The following is a 23437-nucleotide window of genomic DNA, read 5'->3' as shown; positions in this document are numbered from 1 at the left end:
GAGAGGTGTCTGGTAGTGGGTAGCTGGTATGTGATGAATCTGTTGGACTGTGAAGATGCGTTTCTTGTGCCCAGAGAGGGCACTTGAGTGACTTTTAACTCCTTCTTCCTGAAAGTCAGTCCCAGAGCGTATGCATTGTGTGGAGGCTGTGGGCATGTTGGCTGTGGATGTGTACTGTGTTGCCAGCGGTCCTGCCACCCAGAAGTTCCAGTCAGGGATACGTGGCCCTTGTACGCTGCCTGGGTAAAATCCTGGGGGGGGAACAAGATGCACCCAAGAAAACGAAGCTAAAACTGTCTAATGGAAGCTTCTGTAGTTACAGCCCCAAACTGCTTCCCTGTTGTGCGGTCTCCACAGTGCATGGTGCCTGGCTCAGTGAGGAGTACGGCTTTTGTTGTTGTGCAGTTGTCTCTGTGTCATGCAAGTCCCAAGCTCTCAGTGGTTGGTATCAGCTGGCACCCCATAAGCTGGCTGGGCAGAGAAGCTTCAATTCCCATTTCAACGAGATGAGGTTTTTACCTTAAAAGCATGGTTGGAGATCAGCCTGGGTGTTGGGCCTGGATACTGGTGAGCATGCCCATCTTGGCTCAGGCTCCAGCAATGTGGGTCATGTCTTCTGTTACTTGCCATTTGGACAAGCAGTCACACAGCTTGAGGAGGTATAAGTGTTGAATGATATTGTCTGTGATATGCTCTGGTGAAATCAAGGTAAACTGGCAAAAACGTGCCTCTAGACTGGTGGGCCAGGGTTGAATTTCAGATCCCATATCTCAGCAGTTACAGTTAGGGAACAGAAAATCCCAGGTTCCTGTTCAGTTTAGCTGCCTTGTTTTGTGGAAACTTGCAGAGCACACTGGGTCTCAAAGTTGCGTTGCTCTTAATATTGCCTTCAGCTGTCCTGTGTTAGTGAGAGGCAATGGGCTCTGTCTTATCAGAATTAGGAACTGGTGCAGTGTAATTCAAGCTTTGAATAATAAAAGTGCAGATTCAGATGTGTATCCCTTGCCAAAGCACTTGTTTCTCGAGGATGTTCAGGGGTGAAGTTCCAGAGCTGGACTAGTAAGTTTTGCAAGGCACCTAACAGTGTCAGCTACAGTCTCGGTAGAGCTGGAGTGCTTTTAAGTATATAATAAAATCATCAGTGTGTATCTTTAATTATTACTCATAGTATGAATTATGGTGTGGGGGTTCATGGTCAGAGTGGAGACACCACTCAATTTTGAAGCGCGACTGTTGTCTCGTTTGTTAAAATTGCTGCTTGTGTTTGTCTGTATAATGCCTGACTATAAAGCTTAAGTGACTCTGTTACGATAAGTGAAGCCTGGTGTATGCAGTTTTAGAGAGGGATAGGAAAAATGGTAGGGAGCTGGAAAACCCAAGGGAGTTTGGGATTGCTCCTATATAAAGGACATGTGTTAGGTGTCACAGAAACAGTGAGTGCTGTGGAAAAGGGGTCTGTGTTCCTTTGTACCAGTGCAAACCAAGGTGAAAGTGGCTGATTCAAAATGAACAAAATTAAGTGTTTTTCCATGTAACTAAATGGTGGCATTTATCATGCAGAATGCTGCTGAGGACAAGAATTTAGCCAAGTCTGGAAAGGAGATGGGATGGTTGTATGAATGTCAGGCACATCCAGAGTTATACCAGCTAATGGTGGTGCCACTTATACCATAAAGATGTAATTGGAAAGAGACTGTTTCATGCAGGTTTCTCTGAAACATCTTCTGCTGACTGTAGCTGGAGAAAAGCAGTAGCTTGGGTGGATGACAAATTATTTGTAAGAAGACAGTTTCCGTGCGTCTGTGGAAACATAAACCCTCAGGGTGCCACAGTGGTTTCTCTATTCCTTTGCCTATCGTGATTGTGCGAACAATGCATCCTTAGTGGCATTTCGTTCCTCGTCAAGTGTCTGAAAGCCTGACCCACACAGCTGTGCCTTTCTCCTAATAAACCTTTCCGGCCCTAAAATGGCTCTGGGCAGTACCCACACCCGCTGCTCCAGCTAGCCCTGGACCATGCTGGGTTTCACTTCTGGCTGGTCATCCATGCTCTTCCCAGGGCAGTCTGTGGCAGCACTGGTAATCCCTTTAGGTGGAGGGAAGTCCCTGTGGATGCTTGGAGAGGTTTTAAAAATGGCATTAGGGTGACAAAGAAATATGCATTTCCTTTAGGTGCATCTGTGCTTTTTAGGTATATATATATTTTTTTTTTTTGATGGAGAGAAGCCTTCAGGGAAGCAAGATGAATACCAAGTCAACGTGACCTGCCAGAATTCTGGAGTTCAGCATCTGTTTGCTATGTGCATGCATGAGCGAGGCAGCAATGCTCTTGCCTACCTTTGGTTCTCTGCAGCCCACTTTCTTACCCCTGTAGCTTCATCATCTCCCTTTGCTCTCGCTCTTGTAGCAGGGTAATTCTGCTAAAAGCTAGAGAGCTTACTGGAGCTGCAGCCATGCTTCAAAAGCAGGCAGGAGTGGAGGAGATGGAAACCATAGCTTATCTAAGGATGTGTTATGTGAGGGACGGATCTGCAAAGAACAATACCTTTAAAGAGTGTGGGTTATGTAGGAAAATACAGGGCTTGAAATAACTTTATGAACAACAGAGGAGGGATTGGAGGGTAGGTGTTGCGATTGGCTTTCACGTGTGCATTGGGGCGCTGGAGGGGAGAGCATTGATAAAGTCTGAAGAGCTACGTGTTTTCCTCTTTTTAATTTAGGGAGCTTTTTGTTTTGTAAAATAGAAACAAACAGAGGAAAGAAAGCAACAAATCAAACCGAAAACCACAGACCAGAAAAACCCCACAAAGTTTAAAAGGTTTTTGAGAGCTTGTGCCTGCTCAAGAAGCAGGGGTTAGTGGGGTGCTGGGCTCAGCTCTTTCCGTTTCTCCTGCTTCTGGGCACGGCAGGGCAGGTAGGGCTCGCGATGTTTCCAATCCAGACCTGAAAAATAAACCCACTACCCACACTTAATTGTTGTGATTAAGGTTACTGGTAGAGACACCTCAGTGGAGACGATGCTTTCATCTCAAAGAGCTGGTTTCAATCACGTTCTGAGCAAGCGCAAGAGCTGGCATGAAAATGATAATTTTTAAGTCGCTGTCAGCAAGTCTCTGTCATTTTAGACTGTCAGTATCTGTTGTTGGGATCTGTGGGTGACAGTGACACACATGTGAGTCACTCAGAAGCGCTCCCAAACTATTGCAATATGCTCAGGAAAGGAAAACAAACATCGATGGAGTTGTGGGCTGCTGGTAACCTTTTCTTAGAAAAAGATGCAAGCTTTTGAGTGTTGTGGGCTGTTAGTGAGGATGTTTTCTGTTGCCCTTGATGCCATAAGGGAACCTTGTAATAGTGATTGCTTGGTAACCCCATAAATTGCTTTGTTTGGTTTGAGGGGGGGCTGGGATGCCTGAGGTCTCTGATTTATGCCAGTTTTGTTTCTCTGTGAGAGCCCTTGTCAGCCCTCTTTGGGGTTTCCAGATCTGGCTGGGAAGGATCGCGTTTTGTGCCTAAGTGGGCTTACGCACTTGAGCATCCTCTAAGTAGGTGCCATTCAGCACTTGGCTGCCTTCCTCCCCCTGCTACTGCTGCCCAGTGATGCTTCAAGGCAGGCAAACTTCCGCCAAGTCTTGGATGATTATGCCGCCAGTGGAATAGTTAGTTGAGATTTAATATGGCCATTATCTTTAGGTAATAAAATATCAACTAACTTGCCGTAACTATCCTGTTTAATGCCTATTAAAAGCCCCACATACTTCATTCACTGGGTGAAATTTAATAGAAGTTCATCTAAGCATTTATTGCTTATTTAATTTAAAAATAAGTTTATCTCCACAGTTGGTAACAGACACTGAGGATTTAATTAACATTTAGTAAACTACCCTGTTAGCTCTGAATTACACAGTCAGGTCTTGTTTATGCATCAATTTGTAACCCCCCCCCCCCCCCCCTATTTTTAGGCCAGAGCATCTCATTGTGGGGAGCTGCAGTCATCTCCGCTTCTCCCTCTGCTGGTGTTCCTGATCTCTCCTCCAGCTGGAGAGCCTCTGCCAGGGCTGCACAGCTGGGGGCCCTAATGCTGCTGAGGAACCAGGACCCAGCTGCTTTATTGTGGGGCCAGCTGGGCAAAGGCAGGCAGGGTTGGAGGAGACCGACAGATCATGCCGCAGAGCTTGAAGGGGCTGTGGAGCCCCGTGGGGTGGGTAGGGGTGCACTGCATGACAGGGTAGAAGCAGTCCAGCTCCAAGGCTTAGTTAAGCATAACAGAGCAAATTTAAAGTATCTCCTCTAGGGCTTTTTCAGCAATCTAGCTGGCTGCATGAAATCAGGTGGGTGAGGTTTTTTCTTTTTTTTAAGAGCAACTTGGTGTGCTTCACAGGTGACTTGCAGACAGTCCTGCTGCAGTTGCTGTGTTCGTTGTACCCCAACTGCAGTGGTTTATATCTCAGTAACGTGCATGTGCATCTTTGATGTGCTGTATGCATGTACCCTAAGGAGCTATCTCTGTTTCAGCAGTTTATTACCTCACCTTAACAGACTTGAATTACTCCACTTAATGAGGCAGGCTTGAATGAAAGTGAGGAGTCTCCCAGCCAGTGCACAGCATGAAGCAACTGGGTTGGGAGAGTGATTGGATTAACAGCTGATAAGCGGTTGTAACTCCAGCTGCTGCATCTCCCCTGCCTCACTCGCCTGGGTGTCAGCAGTGTTCCTGCTTCAGCTCAGCCCCAGAGGAGATCAGCTGGCTTGAATTTAACACACCTCATCACTTGAGGTAGAGACGTGATTTGCTTTTCATGGTTTTGGGCAAATCTTGAGAGATACCTCAAGCTATTACTGTGGCCAAGACAAGCCTTTAATCTGTATTTCCCAAAAGAAACAAACAGTGTTTGTGGCAGCCATGTGGCAGTTCTGTAGTTAATTACAAGCAATGCACTTGATTAAAAGAATGGTGTTAAAGTTGCAAAGTCCAAGTGCTCCAAAAGTACAAAGTGCCAGAATCAAGGTGGTTGAAATCTTAATTTGGCCTCCCCTGCAAGCAGGTGTTATGATATAGTCACTTAATTTCTAGGGCGCCTACTCTTTGTGTCCTGAGTGGAGGGTGATACTTAACGAGAAGCTATTAATTTTCTTTTGTCCTAAAGCATGTGGCCCCAAGCCTTATTTACTACATACTATTCAAACTTGGGACTGAATGCAGAATTATTAATTTCCTTTTGTGCTGCGTTAGAGTGCTCTTTGGTCTTTCATTGGAATGCTTGGTGGGGGGGACTATTTTTGCAGTGTCTTCCTGAGGTGAAGGAAAATGATTCTCGCCATTTACTAATGGGACACTGAGGCTTGTAGAGTAGTGAGGTTTGGAGCCTCATGTCATCTCTGACACTGAAATCCAGAAGAAAAAAAAAAAAAGCCAGTCAGACCAGGGTTGTTGTCTTTAGTTTGCAGTCATAACTGACAATCAAACAGAGAAATAGTTGAAAAGAATTGTTTGTAATTACAGACTGAAGTTAGCATCCTTTCCACCTAACTGTGGAGATTACTCTGAACTGCTTATTGCAGTTATGCCTATCTTTACAGTCCATATCCTCTTTTCTGCTTTTACCTGCCTTTTATGTATTATCATCATCATCCTTGACTTGGGGGCAAGGCCTGTACTTACCTTGTGTGGGTACTGAAATGTTTAGCTTAGTATGGAAGCTGGTCTTTGTCTCTGGCATTTAGAAACCAGGGCAGTTTAATGCTGTTGATTCTGAAATGTCATGGTGGAGAGGTCCAGAAATGAACCACAAAAAAGATTAAGGTCCAGGTGGTATTTATGTAAAAAAACATTTTTCAAGGAGTAGAATATGGGTAATGGGGGACTTTACATCATCAGCTGGACACTTAGTGGCTTGTTTTCCTGTGTATAGTAAGACTGCCATCTTTTAGGGTAGTTAAAGCTTTCTTTAGAACTGTGGTGGTTCTCTATCACTTCTGATCCCGCAGGCTATTTTTTGGGAGAATGGAAATAATGTCTTCCCTAGCACAGTTTGGCTTCGGTGATTTTTTTAGAGAATCCATTTCTTTCTTGGGTTCCTTGGGATGCACAGAGTTGAGCCTGGAAAACACAGCATTGCATCTTTGCCATTTAAGGAGGGCTTGGTGAACCTTCCGCATAGTAAGTCTGAAATTCAAGTGTATGAGTAATCCAGCTGAACTGTCTGCAGCTACTTGTGTGCCTAAAGATAAGTGAGTGTTTAAGCACTGTCCTGTACCTGAGTCCTAATTTGGTCCCAAGGCAGACAGATGGGGAAGAAATGATGGGCAGAAGTTATCTGCGGAGATGTCTGGCTTCCTCTGAAATGGTGCTGTGGCATGCAGAACAGCCGTAGCCTCGCTGCAATGAAGAGTCAGCCTCATACAGCGCAGGAGGTTGTATTGTGAGTGAAGCAGTCAAGTTGTGAGCCTCTAACAGTGGCATTAAGTGACAACTTCTGGGACAGAAGTGTATTCTGGAAGGCAGGAATAATGCCTTGGACCTCTGTTTTGTTGTGGAGATGAATGTGGCATTCTTGGCACCTAACACCTCTTTGAGTGTCTCCCTTGGTATAAGAGATTTGGGAATGAGGCCAGAGCACCAGGTGAGCTTAAAACAATATAAATTAGCATGTCTTTCCAAGGCACCCTGCCCACCTAGGTACTTGAAGTGTCTGGGTGAAAGGGTGGCAGCTTACGGTGTGCCTGTGTGCCTCCTTCCATGGCTTGGCACGGTGTGCTTTGTTCTGCTGCGTGGGAAAGCTGTGAACTTGGGCTGTGCAGAGGCTGGGGAAGTTGGTGGAGAAGTTTTTAAGGACTCATAGAGCATCATAGAGCGGGAGAAGAAGAAGCTACAAGAGCAGAGCTCGTTGCCTTACTACACACGAAGATCCCTGTACCGTGGGTTCATGTATAAGTTATTCTGCATGAAGTTAGCTCCCCCATCCCCTCATTGCATACACAACCTGTGGGCAGTGTTTTGTGGCCACTGTTTTTACAGGTGGTGTCAGCTCTCTCTGAGGATGCAGGGCAGATCGGTTGGTATCACCTCGCCTTTGCACCGCATGGTGTATTGCCTTGCTGTGATGTACCCTTGGGTGAAAAAGAGAGGTCTCATGCTCTGGTGTGTTAGAATGGTCATCTGTGCTGGTAGTGCCCTACCTTGTCTGGGGTCAGGCCACTCACTGGCGTGTCATAACCATACCTGCACTGCACTGGTTCCCTAGATGCCGTAGCCCAAGCCTCTGGTCTGAATGTATTTGCATGCCTGAGGTGATGATTTAGGTCTTGGGTCATGCCATCGTGTGCAAGAAGCCCTAGTGAGAGTGATCTGCTCCATCTTTGTGGTGTTCAGGGTGGCTGTCTGCCCGCATCGGCTGCTCCCCATCCCTTGAAGGTGAAGTGCAGTGAGGCACAAGCAACCTTATGGGTTTTTGCAACAGCTTTTGATAATTTTCTCATGTCTCAGATTATTTGATTCATACCTGATTAAGGGTGTGCCAAATTTCATGGGTGGAACTGGATGTACAAAGGAAGCTGTGTATTATCAGAAAGTCCCACACTGGATCATTTGGGGTAGTTCCAGCTGTCTTGGTAGATGCATGTGTTAGGGTGGGAATACTTTCTGCATGTTTTAGTTGTGCACTTTCTACCTGATGTGTAATGGAAGTGATTCCAGATGCTCTTGATCTCCAGAACAAGACAAGGCCCATCCATCTAATGAAAGACACACATAATTCTGGGTACGATATTGGTATGCTCCTGGCCTCCTGCTTGTCCTTCTCATTGTTTTTGCTCCCATTATCCCATGGATAACATTTTCTTGTGTTGTCCACATCTCTAAATTTCACCTGTAGCATCTTGGGCTGAGCCTGCCACTTGTTATGCTACTCAGGAGAGTAGTGAGTCTGCCAGACTGTGTGTGTTGAAGTCCTGTGAACCTGAGCAGAGAGCACAGGCCGCACCCATGGAGTGGTGTCTGGGTCCGAGGGGCTCCTGCCCTGGGAGATGATGGTAACGCGGAGAATGGCGAGAGAAGAGCAGAGCAATTGATTTGGGGACATAGAGACTGATTATGAGGGAAGATGAAAAGGATGTAAAAAGTGTGTGTTAGCAGAGTGTGACTAAGATGGAGACCTGATATGTATTGAAATGTATCTGCGGAGGAAAGGGGAGCAGTAGGTTCTGGCAGAACAAAGCTGTATGTCTAGGACTTGCAACTTGATGCAACGCAATTCTGAGTCATGGGAACGTATGGTTCCTATGGCTCTGCCATCACAAGGCACTGCCACCTATAATCCCTCTCACAAACATGTTTGGTTCCATCTGAAACCTACATGGGCTCTTCCCCGTGCTTCTTGGGGAGTTCGTCTCTCTCATGGCTGTTTATCACTGTGGTTTCTGAGCTGTGCAGGCTCACTGTCTCATTCCTCGGCCCTTACTCACAGGAGGCCTGTGTAGGAGGGAGGGACACCCAAGAGAAATGTGGAGCTTGGTGCAAAATTCCTTGACATGAGGAATTTGGGTGGCTGATCTGCTGCAGCTTGGCCTCTGTGTCCCTGCCGGAGATTCGTGGGCTGAGAGCCTGTGATCTGCAGCCCTGGTGGGGCTCCAGGGAGTGGGATGGAGGCTCAAGGCAAGGTGGGTTTTCCTGCAGAGGGCAACCCATATGGCGTTTGAGGGCTCCTGGTAAAGCTGCACTAGCTCAGCTTGTTAACAAAATTCAATTGTGCAACTGGATGGGGTAAAGTGGAAGAGTGGAGCAGTATGGCTCACTGAAATTAGCAGTGATCAGAAGTGGGCTGTAAGCTATAGGTTTCACCTCGTGCCTCCATTGTAGCTTCACACAGTAAAATCTGGCAGGGGAGATACAGCCATATGTGCAAATACAGTACGTGGGTTTGGGTCTTCGTCCAGCATTCACATCCATAAATAGGTCAGCCCCTTCCTTACGATAGCATTTGTGTGCACTTTACAAACATGAGCCAACTAATCCCAACAGATGTTTGGCAGCCTCCTGAGCCCACAAGGAAGTTAAATATCATTGCACTTTGCTAGAGAGATGCCTGGCATTCAAATAACACCTGCTGGAAGAGACCATCTAAGCTGGGGCATGTTCATGGCTGTGTGGGTTCAGCTTTGCAGAGCACCTGCTGCTGCTACATTGGGCTGGCCTGACCACAGTGGCTTTCCCAGCCTTCAGCTGTGCGAGGGCCAAGCTGTGTTTCCACTGAAATCAAAGACACAACTTCCTTTAGTTTTTGATGGGGAATGGGATTTAGCTCTATGTTTGCACACTCACAATTCATCTGACTGAGAGGAGAGAGCTGTGGATTTTGCTTGGTACCGGCATCCACATGCTGATGTGCCCACCTCCTTGTCAGGGGTGTGTGAAGGCACCATGCTCCTGGCTGGCCTGAGTCCTTTTCTTGCCTCCCTCTCTTTCCCCTGCTGTGAATACTTAGTTGCAAGCTCTGCAATGCCTATAAGGTCAAGCAGGTTATGTGCAGAGTTGTCTCTGGACTCTGCAGTTTGTGATTTATGTCCTGGCTGTTCCTGCTCCATCCTGCTATGAAGTGCAGTCCCAGCCAGCTGCTGGAGATAACACACTGAGGACCAGGGAACTCCACTGCAATAACTTTACATATATGGAGTATTCAGAGATCTTGGACAGTGAATGTCTTGCAGCCTTTTTCATCAGAAGTTGGCTCAGTGTCATATGGGCCAGAAGCTTCATGATGCTTTGCTTTCCCCTAAAAAAAGGCTCTTTGGCTAACTTTCCAAAGAGAAAACGAAGCTGTGGCGCATCACAGAGGAGTGAAGAGTAAGGAAGGCCTCTATATCTCACTGTAGCCTCCAAGACCCATATTAATCCTTTTAATGAAATTAAGCTGCACAAGTGGGAAAAACCAGGAATCGATCCTCTTCATATGGATCATTAGAGCCCCAACAGTTGGTCTGCAAAGAGCAACTGGGAACAAAAGCTAGCTCCTGCTGCATCTAACTTTTTTCCTGGGTGCTTTGAAAGATGGTTGGGATGCTTTAGACGCTTGTTTTTCCTGCTCAAGCAGGGCCAAGAATTGTACTCATTTCTCCTGGCCTCTATTTTATGGTCTGGCTTGATGGCTGTCCTGATTTCCAGGCAGAGTTATAAGGCTCCTGAGTGGAGAGGGAGGCAGTGATAGGATAGTTCTGGTTTACTAATAAATGAAGGACTTTTCTCAGGTGTTTCCTCACTCAGATCTTTGTCTCTGTTAAATAGGATGACAGCTCAGGATACCAGGATGTGCTTCTATCTTCTCATTTAAAGCTTTCTGGTCTCCTTACAGCACAGACCCCACCAGATTTTGCCATTCAGCACCTCAAGGAGAAGTCTTGGTGTCTTCTGCAATGCCGAGGCTGTGGACTGCTCCTCTTCTCCCTCATCACTCTGAACCTGCTGTGGTTGCTCTGCGTGTGCCAAGTGCGTGCATCTGACTTGCCCCATGCTGCTGGCTGCTGCTGCCTGGCTTTTTTGTCTGCATTAGTTTAATTGAGTGAGGAGCTTGCAGGAGAAGCTATTCATTCCCCTGGTAACTGTGCTTGACAATCAGAAGTTATTCTGGGGGTGAGGGACCGGTACAGATTTGTTTTCCTTGGCTGCAGATCAGTAGCCCCTAATAGTTTCTCACTCATATGAACAGAGGTTGGCTTGGTTTGCCGCTAATTAAAAGCCAAAAGGATATACAGTCCTCTCCAAAATAATTACCATCTTTGAATGGAAGTAAACTCTACTTTCTTCCCGATTCCTTCCAAATCCCTCCATTTTGCGGTGTTACGTTTGCACTGGCCATAATGCATGAGAGGGCCCCGGCAGGGCCAGCAGCTCCATCCTGGTGCACAGGAGTTTGTGCTTGAATCCTTTCTCTGATTTTGGACCAAAGGGTAAATATAGGAAAAGAATGGAGTTATGAAAAATTTTATGAAACCTAATAGTTGCATTTGAGGGGAGAGGAGGTATTTTGTCAGTGGAAAGCCACTAAAGGTGACAGAGGCAAGTGTGTGCACCCTGTGTGCAGGAGCATGTTTTTATCTTGACTTTTTATGGGCTAAAAACCAACAAAAAATGGTTTTGACTGGGTCTGTGCTCACTACCAGGAACCCTGAATGCAGCAGCTGGGGTTCCTAGATAGTTTGGTTTCTATCAGTAATTGGTTTCAGATACACATTAACTTTGGTTCATGCATTGTTCTGGGCCTGGTGATGTGTAGTGGAAGGTGTCCTTTCTTTTCCCCGTTTGCTCGACCTCTGCGTTTGTCACATTTCTGTCACTATTGGGGCTGGGCCTGCAGCAGGAGGAGGACAGAGGGTTTCTTCCCTTCAGCTGGTCCTAAGTGTCCATGGAAATGTTTGTGCTCCTTCAGTGCAAACTGGAGGGGCTGTCCGATGTCACCGCTGGGCTGAGGGCTGGAAGATGTCCAGTCCAAAGTGGTCAGGCTCCCTGGCAGCAAGGGCTGGAGCCCCGTGGATGCTGTTTGCTTTGTGAGTGCAAAGGCAGAAGCACATCTCCAGTCTTGCTACTTATCCCCACCATGACCTCATGGTGGGTTTTTGGCCTCTGAGCACCAGCTGGTAGAGGAGGAATAGCTGCCTGGGCAGTGGTTGACGACTGAATGTACCTCCTCTCTAAGCAGCAGTACAGGAATGGGCAGAAGTCTCCCAGGACTAGGTTCAAAGGCCAGGGCAGGATCAGCTCTATCCATAATGCTTCTTGCAGGGCTGTGCCTAACCTGCTGTTGGAGGTTGGCAGCTGTACCTGCTCACCTGCCAATCCCTTCCTTTGCTTTTCTACCCTGGGTGCAACAGTGGGTCGTGTTCACTTTGCACAAAGAACGTTCTCAAAGTTGCTGTGCTCAGCTGTGGGGCTTGCAAGGAACAGTGAAGGGGCTGCATTTTCTTAATCTGCCTGTTTCACGAGGCAGGATCTGGCTGTGCTGTTAGTTTTTTTGTTTTTTTTTTTTGTTTTTTTTTTTAATGCAGATAGAGTCCCCTGTTTTAATTGACGAAGAAAAAAGAACTTGAAGAGGGTACAAACCCATGACCTTGAGAAAAATAGTTTCTTATTGAGTCCCCGAGCCCCTAAGCTGCCCCCTCTTCTGAGAGTAGCATGATTTAATCAAAGGTCAGAGGTTTTGTCGTCTTTGAGAGCCTCAGAAAAAGAGGGTGATGTGAGTGAGCTCTCCTCGGTCCTCCGTGACTGCAGTCATTCTTGGCCTGTCAAGTTCCCATTGAGCTCACTGTGCTTGTCCTCTGTTCCTGGATGATGGCTCTTTTGACCTTCTCTGGTCTCTCTGAATGCTGATAAAGGCCTGGTGATCGAGTCAGCTGTGTTTCTGGGGTTGTAACTAGATACATGGTGGCTACAAATGGCTTATGTGAGGCTGCTGTGAGCCTCTGTGCAATGTGCAGATTTGCAGGCTTGATAGGACACAGTCTCACTTGCCAGCTCTTCCCACGCAGCCTCCCACATGTGTCTCCTGTTTCTAGGCTGAAGGCCAAGTGTGGTATCTCACGCACTGCTGTGTGGTCAGTCTTGGTGAGTGCTGACTTGTGCATGGCCACTGCTGTCTGAAACGTGGTTGCTCACAGAGGTCCCCCCTCATTATATTCTCTGTGTTTCCTTCTTGGGTCATGACCAGGCATGTGGCTGTACCTCTTGTGACTGGTGCAGTCACAAGTCTGTCTTTCACTTTCCTCCTCTCCTTCCTTCTTCCTGACTGCAGTCACTAACACTCCTTGAGCCTGGCTGATGGCTGGCATGCAGCTGGTCTTGCTTGCTTGCATGTTGTGCCAAGTCAGTCTTTGAAGATATCAGCTGGCACGTCCTGGAGAGATCTTTGTCTCCAAAAGCTCCTGCAGTTCCTTTCTGTTTTTCCCCATCACCAAGTGAAAAAATAAAAACATTTGGCTTGATAACATAAATGCTGGCTTCAGGGCTGGTGACAAAATTCCCGCTGACAAGCTCAGTATGGTAGGGTAGGAGTAGGTGAGGACAGGTACGATGGTGGTGTTATGCTGTTAGATGCTCCTGTGAATCACACCAGCGACGTGGAAGAAGGTTGAAGAGACCTTGCTTGGTCTTGAGTGTTTTGTACCTTCGGTGTGATGTTACACCCACACAGTGTAGCTAATGTTTCAAACAAATAGTCATGTACTCTTCCAAAATACAGTGCTTGGGTGCAGCAGGCTGGAGGATATCGTGTGACAAACTCTTGGAAAGGACATTAGTAGAATTGGAAAGAAGATTAGTAGCCAAGAAAACTTTGTGCTGAGAAACCACCAGGTACATGGGAAGAAGCGTGGTCTCTCCCTGTGAGTACTGATGAAGTCTAGTAAGGGTGCTGAGGATGTTTAATTGTTAACTTTGCCATTCTGCAAACCAAAAGCCTATTTCTTTCCACCAAGAAACAGGAATGCAGTCAAAGTGAACCAGATCATACAGGTTCAGGGGTGCAGTTTTATAGTTGCTGTTGGTGAAAAGCAAAAATATAAAGGAAATGTAGTGCAAGACCAGCGTATGTACTTCTCTGGGTCAAGATAAAATGGCACACGGAGGCTAAAGACTTGCTATCCTTAATTTTTAAGGAGAGGAAAAATGTGACAATACTTGCACTTACTCTGCTAAAAGAAGTTATGTGGTAAATCACAATCCCCTTTTACAGGCAATTCATTAAGCTCCTTTGCGGGGAGGATAATCTGCAGAATTCCCATGGAAGTCTGCATGACTGGTTCTCCTGCACAAGGTAATGGAGGGATGTCCAAGCTCTGCCACCTTCCCTTTGCTTGAGCCCAAGCCTGATCTGGGAGGATGGAAGAGTGTATAGGGCTGGGTGCTGGGCAAACAGCATGACGGGTGCATGCTTGTGTCCCCTATCCCCACCACTGTTGCCTCGGTGGGGGAGAAAGTCCCTCCCTGACTTGTAGGGGAAGCAGATAATGCTGCATGTTGTCCCACAGGTAGATTACCAGGCCATTGTGCTGAGACAGATGGGCATTTGACAGCTATGGTGCGGGATGGCATGTGTGCAGTCCTGCTGAGCCTGGGAGACTAGGGTCACCTTTCCTTCCCATTGCTGTCCTGCTGTTTCTGCTGGAGACCCCCTCTGTCCCCTTAATTTAGGTATTAGTGCTGGGCTGAGGCTTGCATACCCCAGGGATGGTGGCGATGATATTCAGGTGTCCTCTGGGGGAGAAGATGGGCGGCGGCTTTGTCTGCGGTGAAGGTCTGGTGGCTCAGCGGAGGGATGGACAGCACAGAGCACCCTTGCCATCGTCCCTCCCTATCCCAGCCCAGGAGCGGGGTGTCTGCGGTGGCAGCCCAATTTCCCTGTCACAGGGAAGAGAGTGTAAAGCATGGCCTAAAATACTGCCTCTGCTTTTTTTTTCCTTTGGTGATAAGGGCTAAATTCAATGAGGAGCCTGGCTTCCAGCGAAAGTCGGGATAATTTAGGAACTAAAACAGCTTTTAAATTTATTTTCTGTATGTCTCAGTCTCCATCTATGATGGAAGTAATGGTACTTTCTTGTTCAGAAGGCAGACACATCCACAGGCATCTGTAGTCCTAGTTTTAGAATGTAGTAAGAGCAGTTATTAGGACATGTCAGAATCACTCCAGAATTCTTTATCTTTATTTGGTATAAATAGCTGCTTTCTCAAAATGGAGTTTTCTGCAGAAAGTGTCAGGTTGCAGCTCAGTTCTTGTTTTGTAAACTAAAAAAGTTCAGGGTTTTTTTTTTTTTTAATTCTATTTTTGATGGTAACAATAGTTAAAACCGAAAATGTTTTCATGAAAAGCAGTTGGTGGTGAGGCCACTCCACACTCTGCTGGCTGATTGCCACGCTTCCATGTTAACCTGGGCCCCTCTGCCCCATCAGGGCTTCATCTGGTTTTGGAGTCTGCTTCCTTGGCCTCTCGATCCAGTTGTTTGGAAAGAGGAGCAGCTGCACTGAGAAACTCTTTTCTTTTTTTTAATACAGGTGTTTGAGTTCCCTTTTTGCTTATACCATCTGAAGTTTTTTGTTCCAAGGCTGAAACTGGGGTGCTAATTGCTATTAAGGTATAAAAATGAAAGAAGATAGCTAATGTTCAGTCATCCTTGGAGATGGGGGGAAGGAGGGGCCAGATATTTCTAAACCAGAGAGATTTACTGGTCCTGGCTGATTGTGCTTTTCTTTAAACATCACGATGGATTAAAAAGCTTTCAGAAATACTGAGCCTGACCAAGCGGGCACGGGAGTGACTCCCATTGGCTGCCAGGTATGTGTTGCTATTTTCAAATGATCTGGCCAAAACTGGATAAAAGAATAAAACAGAATCCTTGAACACAAAGGCTGTGTGGTCACATAGGCTTTAAGTTTTAGAAGTTTCATTTGCAAGTGGTTTTAAGAAGAGCAAGAAGAGAGTCCATCGTGGTGCCAAGGGTTTTGTTGTGGTGGCACCTGAGCAAGCCTGGGAGGAGGTGACCATTGCTGTCAAATTTTGGCCATTTAAAACCAAAATGGTTAAAGGAATATTGTCCTTTATTATAAAATTTTATAATAAAACCCTTAGACTTGAGCAAACATGTACAAAAACTGCCACCTCTGTCCTAGGAGACTTCAGCCTAAAGTTGGGCTGCTGAAGACCCTGGTCTGGGAGTGGGGAGAGCCGGGTGCCTTCCTGACCCCCGTGCCTTGGGGCAAAGCACTTCTCTGCTCTGTTGTGCTTTTGGTCAGTGTTGGTCTGTTTTTCTTGACCAAGCATCTCTCAAGACGTGGGAGGTGTTCTGCTGGTGCTGCCTGGTGAGGATGGCTATTCCTTGGAGGGGAAGTTATTTTTTTGGTTTTGACTGCAAAACTTTTATTTGAAACCCAAACTCTGTGTGCTCTGATACTGCATGAGAACTTGAAAGCAAAATCAGTTATCCTTCTTTGATCAAGACGCTGGGGTGCATTTGAGTGAGAAAGTGAAACTGTCCCCCTCTTGCTCAAGGTCTCTCTGACCAGGCTTAGTGAAATGCAGACAGCAAATGGGGGAGGGGGGAGGGGGGAATTAAAAAAAAATCAGTGAGGCTGTTGTGAAAATCTTCCACTTCCAGTAGGCTGAGGGTGTGCGAACAGCGTGAGGCTGGTAGTCTGTGCTTGAAAATACAGGGTCCAGTCCTGGTGTCAATTACAGACGTGTAAATCACAGTCAGTGCTGCTGGCAGCGATGGGGAGCTGCTGAAAGGTTGCTCCAGCAAGGGACCCGCAGGCTTTCTGGCACAGACATGCTGATTCCTCTCATTCCTTAGCCACCCTTCTTTTCTAGCTGTCCTCGTGCGTTTAAAATAACAGGGGTGTGTCATGGCTGGTTGTGCTGCTGGGTTGGCCCCCAACCGTTGCCCAGTGGCTCCGGCTGAGAGCCAGCGGGGTGGCTCCCAGCTGCCAGGGTGCTGTAGGTAGGGCTGTCTTGCAGCTTCCTCAGCCACTGTTTAAATCTGTCCAGCCCCAAATAACTTTTTCATTTGTTATACATCAGTCTGTCTCCATCTGGGAAAGCTGGATGCCATCCCTTTGGTGCAACCTGGGTCTTATCCCTTCAGTGCTGCTGTGCCACTGGAATAGTCTCTCCTGCTTTTTTTTTCCCCTCTTGTTTTAGTCTCATTTTATGAACCCCAGGACAGACCTGAAAATCAAGTGTGACAGCAAAGGTAAAAATTAGTTCCCTGGCCCCGAAGCCAGGTGTGCCACTGCTGCAGGACCCTGGGGCTCCCACGGAGCAGTGCTTTAACGCCAGGCTCTGCTCCCGGCAGCACGTGGGGTTTGCGATGAGTTTGCTCCTTTATGGGAGCTAATTTTCCCCATCGGAGCTGGCGGTCTGTGCTGCAGCCAGCATCAGCCTTCCTCCAGCACGATGGCCAGACAGGAGTTCGGAAGCGATAAGTCCCATTATGGCCAATTTTGACACATGGGATGGTTGCGGCAGATTTAAAAGCAGCTCCGTGCTGAGTATGATAAAGGAGGGGTATGTGCTTCCTTGCAGATTGAAACTTGCCATTCGCATAGTTGCTGCTTTACACCAACACAGGATCTGGCCTCCCAAAAGGCAGCAGCCAGCTCTATTAGCTGTTGCTGTTCATATTGATGACTCTCTGAGCTGGTGCTGCTGCTGGCAGCAGAGCGGAGGAAACAGGTCTCCAGCTTTCGTTATCTTGTGTGATCTTTTTGTTAGATAACTTCGTCAGCATACTTTTGAATCGGGCAGTTTAATTTTAAATGGAATCCAAGAAGCACAGAAGCAAACGCTGGAAGATGTTAGGGCCGGATCCTGCAGACACCACTGTCCCGGGATAGCAAGATCAGTCTGTGGCTGTGTTCAAGTGTAAAGCTACTCGTGCATATAAGTTGAATCCTGAGTCAAAACTGAGGTTGGACTCAAAATTGAGGTTTGCGTGTAAGGGGTCTGATTTTTCTGATATGTGAGGATGTGGAGACCTGAGGTGGCTTCCTCAGTGTTGGTGGTGGCCAGCACGGCTGAGGATCAGGGCTCCCGTGGTGGAAGAGATAATGTGAGATTTCTGAGTTTGGGGACTTTAGCCAGCAAATAACAAATATGTTGGCACAGCATGGGAAAGACATAAAAATACATATGTCAGAACCGGCGCAGGCTTTTAAGTGTTTTTCATTTAAAATGAAAAGGTCACATTGAATGGGATTGTCGTCTGGGGACTCATACGTGCACCTGCCAATCATATGGGGGGGACCTGTGTCAGTTTGTGCTGATGGCTGACTTGCTGTGAGCTTGTCTGCGCTTAAAAATTGATGACTGGAACGGTTAAAACGACAATTTTCCTTGTGGCGGTCAGGCTGAGCCATCTGCTCCATGAAGCAGTGTGAACAAAGGATCCCAGTGCAAGGCAGCTTTATCCCAGTTTAACTGGTGTTAATGCTTCAGCTTCTGCAAGTATAGCCATACTGATTTAAAAAACAAAAACCAACAAAAACACAGAAAAACCCCAAACCCCCCTAAAATAGAAGAAAAACCCCAAACAAACAAAACAAAAAACCCCAAATTATGCTCTGGATATTGGTAATGCTTTTGAGTGTAAAGGAGATTTACAAGTGAGTACAACTTTTAAGCAGTCAGAAAAACGGACACCATTCAGCCAGGTTGTTACGTGAGATGTGTAATTAGCACTTGCTGAAATTATTTTCACAGGTGAGATTTTCTTTTAAAGGGATTGGGGAGTCTGGTTACTTCAGTTTCTAAGTGACCAATGTAAAGTTATGCTAGGGGGGCCTGTTTTACTAAAAGTGCTGTCTGCACTTCTCTGAAACATGGATGTCTTGCAGAGGTTTTAAACTGTCCATTTCTCAAAAATCTGAACCATGTAAGAAAACTCAAACCATACCAGAGGACTGATATTTAAATTCAGGCATTGTAAACTCCTCCTTTTAGATTTAACTCTGCAAACAGGAAACCTTGCTTTCTGTGCTCTACTTGTGTGTTAAATTTATGTCTTTTTTTTCTTGAGAAATGTTGATTCTTGCTGTTGATAGTACAGCATCAGTATTATCAGACAGTGAGTGAATGGACTGTTTCTGATCATCATGTCGAAGGATTTCAGAGTTCGTTGATCACCTTATCTGCCTTTCAGCTTGGGATTGCATTTTTAACTTCTAATCACTTTATCATCTTTTTATGAGCTGTACCTTAGATTTAACTAGTTGGAAGAAACAAATGAAGAAAACAATCTTTTGCAAAAGATGTGGTAAAAAAAATTTGGTAAATTAGTGTTCCAGTAGTTTGTGCAGAGACTCAGCGCTTTAGCTGTGATAGCCAATTTCTGCTGTTTGGGCATTTGCTTTAAATTACTTTTAAATGATAAATTGTCCATTGAAATGGTACATTAAAATAAGTGGTCTGTATTGCCCTAAGCATAAAAATGAAGATGCAGATGTGTATGTGTAGGTGTATACAGACTCTGAAGTCTTGGCCACTGTAGCCGGTCATCTAATATATGTATCTAGTCTACATACATCTAATGTATGTATCTAGTAAGATACAGAAGAATAATATATAGAAGATACAGAAGAATCTTACTGAGCTATGCCACATGGGAGCTTGACAGTGTAAAGCTGTGTTACCAAAGAGACTTTCCTCCTGTTATCTCTTGCAGGACTGTGATAGAAAGCTGCGATTTCTTGTTGCAAGATGAAAATCAGAATTAGCTGTGCACAGGCCACTGAGCATTTGTTGCGGTGGCTCTGAACTAGGAGGACCTCACTTTTGTAGAGCTAAAAGCCTGCCTGTTGTTGCTATTTCTGTTGTAAAAGCACCTCGATATTCCCCGTAAAGGTTGTTCGGGGATGTATCAAACCCAGAGGTGGCTCCTTAGGGACAGTCTTTGCATGTATTTCTCCAAGGATTTCAGTGGGGAAAAGACTCATGCTGGAATCGATGGCAGCAATTTGGGTATGTCTGTACCGTCCACTTCTTTGTCTTTCCCTACCTGAGCGTGACTGCAAGGGGCAGACCCTTTTTTGGGACTTATTGTTGTCTCAAGATCTGTTTCTCCTGCCTGCTTCCCCAGTGGAGCTGGCCTCTGGTTAAGGCATTGTTTTGCTAAGCCTCTGTGTAGTCCTCTCTTCGGGGTGCTGCTTGCTAAGGGATGTGTACAGGCAAATGAGAAGAGGGACTTGGCGGAGAGGAGCTCTGCTGATCTCGGGATTTGGGGTCTTGAGTCTTGAGAAATGCTCCCCTATGAGAAATGCTTGTTGAGGTTATGTCTTGAAGATGTGTGGTTTGGTGGTGGTATCGTGGCTTGATGGCTTGTGATGCAGCAGATGTGCAGCTCTTCTGGCACCTTGGGTCTGTACTCTTTGTCTGTATTCTGGGAATTTTTGTGCTCAAAACCCAGACGGGCTTTTGCAGCCTTCTGCTAATGAAATGGGGTCACAAATGGAGTAGTCTGACAGACCTGCTCAGGTGGGCGTTGGTGTGACCAGTCAGGCTGTTCCTGTGGATGCCTGGCCAGGAGGGAGCTCATGCCTGGGCATCAGTGGGTTCCTGCCCCTCTGGGATCACGCTGGGCCCCGCTTGCTGCTGGGGAGGGTGGTTTCACAGCAGGCTTTGGCGGGATGGCTTGGGCAGAGCACGTGGGGTCATGCTCACCTTGCTACAGCAACCTCAGTCGCAAGGTGAAGGGGACAGCCGGCATGGAAAGTAAAGCCAGGCAGATGTCATTTATCAAGCCAAGTCTGCTGAGTCCTATAACTGATCTTGTAAATGTTTCTTGAGTTAAACCTGGTGAAAGACAAGCCTGAGCCAAGATCTTTTAGACATAGGTTGGGTCCCAAGAAATATTGTCTTACCTGCAGCTCCCGGAGGTGCTGTTGTGGGTTGAACTGAAGCGGTGTTGGAACCATAAGGGAATGTTTTTGTCTTCTGCCTTTGCAGATAAGACCGAAGGGCATTTTGCCAGGAGCCTGTGGGCAGGACCTAAATTGTATATAACTCTACATCATTTTAAAATGAAAAGTAAACATGCACAACCATAATATTTGCTTGTACTTGTCTCCTCCTTGATGGATGGAGAGAAATTGCTCTTTGGCTGAGTTCACCTGCAATAAAACCCTACAGTTAACTCATCTTCATCCCAAGCCTGCAGTGAGTGGGAGAGGCCATTGCGATCTTTGGTTGAGTTTGTCCTTATCGTACCTGGGCACTGAGGATCCGGGGGACTTCTAAACCTGCCTCTACCTCTGGGGAACCAGGGCTAGGTGGTGCTGCAGGGACTGTGGGGCTGAGTTGGGAAGGTGTCTCCAGCGTCAGGGTGGACCTCATCATGCTCATGTGGTTTTGGTGCAGTAGGGATCTACCACTGCTGGGGAGAGGCGAGAGCCCTGTCTCTCTCCTGGCTGCTGTAGCCTCAGGCATGGTATGGGGGACAAGGGGTCCTGGCAGGGGCAGGAAGCCATCCCACCGGGTGATAGGGTCCTGGACTGTGAGCCACCAGCACTCTTTTGCATTTTGCTGCATGTTGGTTGTAGACTTGTGGGCTCAAATGCACCCTTATGAGCAGTACATGTACGACAGACGCAAGCCTGAACTGAGCATTTCCATCATTACAACAACAAATAGCAGTAACCTTCTGTGCTGAGCGGTGATGACAAGGCAAGCCTGTGCTTGTCATGAGCAGAGATAGGGCCATCAGGGCGACCAGGATGTGGCTGGGATGGGATGCTGGCTATGGGCTGGCGAGGACAGGAAGGAGTGTGTGATTCAGATGCTGCCTATCTCCATGCGATGCACCCCACCGTGTGTCCTGGCCATACCATGTGCAAGACGACGGTTGCGTGGCCTAGCTGTCCCCTCTGCTCTACTTTCATCTTCTGCAGAGGGGAAAACAAGACCCACTGGCACCAAGTCGGTCACTTCAAGAAAGGGTTATGTCTGCTTTGCAGCTACAGGAAAGAGTGAGGCAGTCTCTGATGGGAATTGGGCAGAGCTCCTCAGAGAAGAGGCTGTGCTGAGATGGAGGGCAGTGTGAACTGGATGGCATTGTAGCTCTGCTTGCGGTACTGGTAAATCCCATGAACTTCAAAATGAATTAATTGATACCTCCCTTGGTGTGCCTAAGGTCATAGAGTTGAACAATGAATTCACTCTGTTCTCTTATTTTTATGCCTCATTTTACGTCTCCTTTTACCCCTTGCCCTTCTCAGGGGCATTAAGAGCAGTAAAGGAGCTGTGGCTTGAGGAGGTACAAGTTGACTGAACTGTGGCAGCTGACAGCTGGTGCGGGTCGTTGGCCTGGTTTGAGGTAGTGACACTTACTTTTCAGGGGTGCCAAAAGGAGTCCAGGAGTATGGAAGCTTCTGCCTAAGAATCTTGGGGAGGAAAATGCTACATTTCCCAGAAGTTGTGTGGGTTAAACTGCAAGTTTTGGAGATGAGCCGTTGGGAAGCCCATCCGGCATGCATCACATGGGTATCTCTCTCTCTTCGCAGGGCTGGGAAAGAAACCCAAAGTCGTGACGCTGGCAGAGCTCTGTGTGTCTTCAAAAGCCGCACTCTGAGTTCAGCGCACCAGCAAGGCTGTGCAGTGTGAGAACCGGTATGTAAACACGTTTCACAGGTGTGAGGGACAACTTCTCAGAAGGATTTGTGGCTTTTCTGACAGTAGCATCTTGTTCATGGCTCTCTCCAAGTCCTCTCCTAATGGAGTGTGGAGGCAGGGTGGAATCACTGCAAAATACAAGACAAGCTGGTGGTTCCCTGGTGGTGTTTGCACCCAGGGGCTTTGGTGGGGAAGGGCTTGGCAGCAGAGAGAAGCTGCAGGTATTCAGAAGTCATCCTGGACCATGGCACTGAGGCTTTAGATGTGCTCTGTGTGTTGTGTGACAGCATGCGCATTTAGGTGATGTGGGTGGTAATGACAAATGCACACATGAGAAATGCACATACATGCATATATATACACACATGCTGTACAACTCTAGGCACAGGAAAACAAAGATGCGCAATGCATATATGGTATATACTATATGGTGGCATATGAGAGCTTGGGGGTGTATATACCAAATGTCTGTATATACTATATATGGCGATAAAAGAATGCATATGCATTCATGTTCTCTTTTTTTCTTTTTCTGTCTTTCTGTGGAGCTGTTGCAAAACTACCAGATTCAACCTCCTGGGGAGCCTTTCTGGCCAAGGTTTTACAAGCCAGCACCTGCTTTGCCTGCTTGCCTTCTTTCTATATTTATTCCTCTGCACCCGGTTTTTGCCTTTGCCTGCAAAGTGGAACTGTCACAAACATTTGTGCTAACTTTCGGCTGCACAGGACTTCAGCTTGCAAGTCCCAAGTCCGCTTTTCTGCATGTTGGGGAGGAGGCGTATGTGTGCGTACTTGTGCATGTGTGCGTATGAGCATCCCTGGTCCTTGCTGTCTGTATTACGTGGTTTGTGTTCCTGTGATGCTGCAGCCGACCCTGTGTTCTCTATGGCATGCAAGCTGTGTGCTCTGCCCCTTCAAGACACTTTTATGAATCAAATACTCTCAGTGGTCCTGCTTATATAATGTCATTTAGATGAAATTAGCCACACCTGACCTGGTGGCTGATTGATAACAGCCTATATTGCTGTGCAGGAGGCTTGGGTTAGATTTTATTTCCCACTCCCAAGCTTTTACTTTCCAGGGTTAGGACTGTGGCAAGGAAAGGGACTAATGGTGCCGTGTAGCAGGGAGCTCCTGGTTAGGCTGTGGTTGGACCATGAGCGTGTCCATCCCTCTGGTTTCCCTCCTCTGTGCTCTTTGGACTAGAAGGTGCTCTAAAGCAGAGACACTGAATGCTAGCTGATGCTTAGGTGCCACTGTTTAAAGTGAACACTGTAGCAAGGGGGGGAGAGTATAATG

The 23437-nt window shown here is 46.9% G+C and overlaps 1 protein-coding gene across 6 annotated transcripts in view; it reads left to right on the top strand.

Moving 5' to 3' along the window:
- The window catches only part of LPP (LIM domain containing preferred translocation partner in lipoma), a 341524-nt gene that overhangs the window by 2871 nt on the left and 315216 nt on the right, over window positions 1-23437 (top strand). For 5 of the 6 annotated variants that reach the window (XM_075098979.1, XM_075098982.1, XM_075098978.1 and 2 more), the window contains exon 2: window positions 22030-22135. The exons of the other annotated variant lie outside the window; for it this stretch is intronic. The gene's annotated coding sequence lies outside the window, so the exon portion shown is untranslated. The remainder of the gene's footprint in view (window positions 1-22029; window positions 22136-23437) is intronic. 6 annotated transcript variants of the gene reach the window in all.

Source organism: Phalacrocorax aristotelis, chromosome 7, assembly GCF_949628215.1.
Source record: "Phalacrocorax aristotelis chromosome 7, bGulAri2.1, whole genome shotgun sequence".
Taxonomy (NCBI): Eukaryota; Metazoa; Chordata; class Aves; order Suliformes; family Phalacrocoracidae; genus Phalacrocorax; species Phalacrocorax aristotelis.
Note: the sequence above shows the minus strand (reverse complement) of the source record. Positions and strands in the feature narration are given on the sequence as shown.